We start from the raw sequence: 4984 nt of genomic DNA on the forward strand, positions 1-4984 counted from the left end.
CTTATAATATTTCTTAACTTTTGAACTTATTTATCACCTTAGTTACGTAACTTGATCAGATTATGCACTAACTACTGACTTTTGACCAAAAGGCATAACAAGAAGGGAAGAGGGACAGCGAGAAAGGGGGAAAAAAATCTCCTGGATCACCTGTTGAGAGAGAAAGAATAGAAAACAAGCAAAAAAAACAAAACAAAGCAACATACTAAACACAACACCATCACATTAATCTAGCTAAGTGTAAAAAGCAGTAAATACTAAATATTGAATGTTGTTGTGCAGCACGCAGGACAGACAGCGCACAATGTGCTTTGAAGTAGCAGCTAAGAAAGGTGTAGTTTAAGTCTACGCGCGCTTGTATTCAAATGGTTTCCCCATGTAATGGTCTGCTAGAGGGTGTAGAGGGCCATAGCCCCGTCCCCCAGGGCATGAAGCAGGCATGGAGGAGATCCAGGCCCCAGACATCCAGAGGCCCCAGAGTGCGAGAGCCCAAAGAGGACCACCGGAGGGGCATCCGTGCCACCCTCATGCGAAGGGCAACAAGATGATTCCTTAAATGTCATGTTATATTCTGAATTATAACTGTTACTACAGTAATGTTTTACTGATTTAAAGATTTTGGCAATAAGGCTTCATGTTTACTGTGTACAAAAAACAAAACAAAAAAAACAAAAATATTTTCATAATAATTAATACTGAAACTTCTTCAAATTCCCCAAAAGTTTCAGCTTAATTTAAATTGAACTCACATAAATGAAGTTTTATCTTGAGTTTGTTTCTCCTGTAACCAGTTTGATCCTTCAGTAACAATGTCTCCCTCACTGTCTGAACACTCAACATCAAATGTAAATTTAATACCAATGTGCTTTAAATCCTCTCCTCATTCTGTCAGTTTACTTCACATAAACATGACAGAGTTTCACAGCTGCTTATTCTTCTCATGTTGAACTGTGTGTGTTTGTGTTCAGACTTTAAACCAGAGCCAGACGTCGTCTCCTCTTCACTGAAGTAGTCCACCAGTCCAACCACTGACGTCCAGCTGCTGGTCTCTAACTGGTCCACACAGCCCATCAGACATGAGGAATTTGACTTGTAATATTTATTTGTTTATATTGTGTAGTGTCTTCTCATTATAATATACACTCTCGGTGGTTGTATAAGTCTGTCTGTATATAGTATAACTACAAGTAATTTGAATATAAATGTAATGCATTACTTTAAATGTCCTCTGTAACTTTGCATTTTGTTCATGTCATCTATAAGTGTGGCACCATGCTGTCACTTCTGCAGCAGTGATCTGCTTCCTCTGCAGCACGAGTAAACTTTGCTCTCACATGTCGTTCCTGTTGTGTGGTTCTGTGGGTTTTATTGAGTTAGCGCTAGCAAGCACTCTCTGCTTATGAGCAAAAAAACAAAACAAAACAGGGGAAGTTTTAGGAGTGACGGCGAGAGAGAGAGAGAGAGAGCGAGTTTTGAGATGTGAGATTTGTGACGTTTAGCGTGTTTGGAGTGTGTAGTTAATGCGTTGTCTTGTGTAGTTAGTGTGTAGTGTTGTGGATAGTTTTGTGTTGTGTGTCAGAACAATGAGGCGACTGCTGTCTCCAGGTAGAAACAGCAGTGATACACCTGCTGCTGTCAGACCTGCAGGTATCAGGCTGTGATGTTCTCCTTTATAGTGGACAGAAATGATTTTTTTGGAGTGGCACAAATAATTTGTGTGGCATCTTATTGAAGAACAGCTGATTGTTCTGTAAATAGTTTGAAATGGTTATTTTAAAAAGGGTAAAAGCTAAATGGCTGCAAATAACTTTGTTGTTGTTTGCAAAACTTGTGCATAGGATTTTAAAATTGACAGTTTATATTTGCATTTGAAGTTATGAAATATGATTCATTAAACATGTTTATGGTTGTTACAGTAAAAATATAACTTTTTCTACTCTGATTTTATGTTTTTTGTCTGATTTTAGATCAATTGTGTTAATACAGTATGTCAAAATGATAACATAACTGTAAATTCAGACACGTGAGGTTGTGCTGAAAACAATGATGCCGAACAAGGCAAAGTAAATAGTTTTTAAAGGTAAAATGTGGAGGGAAATCAAAAGTAGTAAAAATGGCCAATTATACCCTGGACCCCAGAGGGTTAAATGTTTTTTTTTTTTAAAGTAACATAATAGTTACTTTTCAAGTAATTAATTACTTTTAGAATACTGTAACTCAGTTACTAACTCAGTTACTTTTTTGAAGAAGTAACTAGTAACTATAATTGAATTACTTTTTCAAAGTATCTTGCCCAACACTGGTGATTTGTGCAGATAACACTTTGCCACCACACTCTCAGCCTCTCAGTATTATCTGCACTCACCAAAAGTTGTAGACCTCACCACCATTTTCCTTCTCCTGTGTATAGGAATTTCTTTTACTTATGTATTAATCACATTATTTTATTGTATAATGCCTTGGTGCCACTGGATTTTAACATGTCTCACACCCATACTGTAAGACAAATGGTGGGGGTCTATTTAGGAAGTTGGGGGAAGCAGACCACTCCACAGGAAGGAATCTTTTGTCTCTTCAAGGACTCTGGGAGGTAGCAAGGGAGTGTGAACCTTAAGGTGTGAAACAGCTGTGTACTGCCTTTTGTTCCTGCTGAGAGCCATGCTAGGCTCACTGAGACTCTGCTGACCTGCCCGTGGTCATGTAGGGTCTCCATCAAGCTTGGTTGTCTGTTCTTTGTGTGTTTTGATTAAAGAATGTTGGCTACCGCTCACCGCTCATCTGCAGGCTTTATTTAAGTGGAAAACTTCCACAACACCTGCAAACAAACTGACATCAGCTGATTGTAACAGGAAGAAAAACACATCTGATATATATTTAATACATCCATTGTGCAAATGCAAGCAGCAACAAAAATGTTTATATTATTACTGAATTCACTACAGTAGTGTGTTGTATTACTACATTTTTCTAATGTAAACGCATCAGTGGTTTACTGATGGGATTACACATCAGTAAACCACTTACATCACTGGTCACAGTCAGTGCTGCAGTGGATTTTATTTGTTGTAACACCAACAGTGACCACTAGTACCTAAAATAACATAGATTGGTATCTGGTAACAGAAGTGACCTAAACACAGATGATAGTATAGGTATTAACTTGAAATATTGATTATACATTTAGAACCACACATCAGTGTGTGTGTGGTTCTGTCATGGCCTGGGAAGGTTTGAGTACTTTTCCACTGCATCGGCTCCCCTCCTCTGGGTGGGTTCTCCTCACATATATGGTCTTTGTTGTTCCTCACCTGATGGCAATCACGCCGGCAGTATTTAGTACTAGTGCACACAACTAGTCCTCGCCAGATTATCTGATAACCTTAGTCAGTTCTCGCCCTCACGTCCTTTCTTGGTGTATCATAGTGTGTGTGTTGCTGACCCCATTCCTCTGTCTTCCAGTTGGCATCCGGAGCCCACCTGCCAAGCCTCATGAATCTAACCGCCTGGATCCTGGTTCGCACCTGAGGGAGACTTCCCTTCCAAACTGCCAGTGTCTCCTGCCTGCCTCCCTGTATCACACGCAGTACTCACCTGGATACCCGCCTCACGCCATTCCCCTCCAAACAACCTCCACCTGCAAACATGTAAGGCATGTTACTCTTGGATTTACTCACAACTCCCTTTTGAACCCTGCTGATTGTCCTCTCCTCTGTTTCAGTGCCCTGGCCAGCCATAGCTTCCCGCCCCCAGTCTCTGCACCCAGTTGTCACAGTGACTTTTCTTACTTTAGTAATCGTTATAGCCGCCTCTGCCTCAGACGTCAAGTTTATGTTTATTCTAAATAATCGTCTGAGTTTTCAGTTGCTAACACAGCGTTGTGAATAAAGTTTTGTTTTGCACCGCACCTCAAGCCTCCAATTTTGCATATGCACTTGAGTCCATCCCATTCCCACTGTGACAGGTTCAAGCTTCGTTTAACTGCCATCCAAAGATGAACACTGAAGTGTTCCAACAAACCCTCCAGCACTGTCAAGGTTAAGCAGTTGTTTTATATCTGATAAGGAGGAAACTTGACACTAAAACATAAGTGTCACAAAATTACTCCTGTTATAACTCTTTAAATGTTTATCTGATGTTTCCAGTCTACAATTTCTAAACAAAAATCAGTCTGTGCTAGACCCGCCCCTGCACAGTTACCAGCTGTCAGCTACTTAGAAAATGATCCTGGTGTTATTTGTCTCTCAGAAACAGTTCATAACTTCCCTTCAGCTCATTCATGTCACCTAAAAGGTAAACCTGTTTCTCCATCACCTGTTCAGCTCTGATGATTCAGTAAGGACATCTCCTGGTTTCATCTTCATGTTTCCCTCTCACCAGATAACCAAACTGATATCATGACCAGCAGCTTTTACAGCTGTGGCTTATCGAGAGGAGAAATATTTTACTGCTATTATTGGCTTCTATTTTTATAATCATCATTACCATTTTATTATTAATGGTGATGTTGCATTCAGATGCATTCAGATGTTCAAATATATGGTTATAGTCTTTATTACAGGTTCAGTTATAACCACTTCAAACTGTGGAGTTGAATCTATAATTTAAAGGTTTTTGAATGTTTTTATATTCTTACACTGAAGTCTTCAGTGAGTGAGAAAACTGAGCTGCAGCGACAGGAAGTACATGTTTTTGAAGTTACATGCTTTTGCAGAAGTAAAACCGAAAGCAGAGTGAGTGCAAGCCAAAGAGTAGGGTGTTTATTATGCATTTATTGCGGATTAAGCCTTAAGTAGTTGTGTTAGATTGAAACAGTTGTTTTATATATTTTACATAAGTCAAGATCATTACACACAGGATGGCCTTAGCCTGGTTGCTTGAGTTGATGTCAACTAAGGAGCAGAGAGCATCTGCGCACAGACAGACGAGACATACACACATACAGACACATATAGTGAGAGAGGTCATGACACGTGCGCGGTACACA

The 4984-nt window shown here is 39.7% G+C and overlaps 1 long non-coding RNA gene across 1 annotated transcript; it reads left to right on the forward strand.

Annotated features, from left to right (window-relative positions):
• The first annotated feature begins 855 nt into the window (after positions 1–855).
• On the forward strand, positions 856–3821 carry LOC120437374. Its single transcript, XR_005611066.1, has 3 exons — positions 856–1092; positions 3460–3644; positions 3719–3821. It is a non-coding gene; the product is annotated as an uncharacterized LOC120437374 (long non-coding RNA).
• The last annotated feature ends 1163 nt before the right edge of the window (positions 3822–4984 follow it).

This window comes from Oreochromis aureus, linkage group 3 (genome assembly GCF_013358895.1).
Source record: "Oreochromis aureus strain Israel breed Guangdong linkage group 3, ZZ_aureus, whole genome shotgun sequence".
NCBI lineage: Eukaryota > Metazoa > Chordata > Actinopteri > Cichliformes > Cichlidae > Oreochromis > Oreochromis aureus.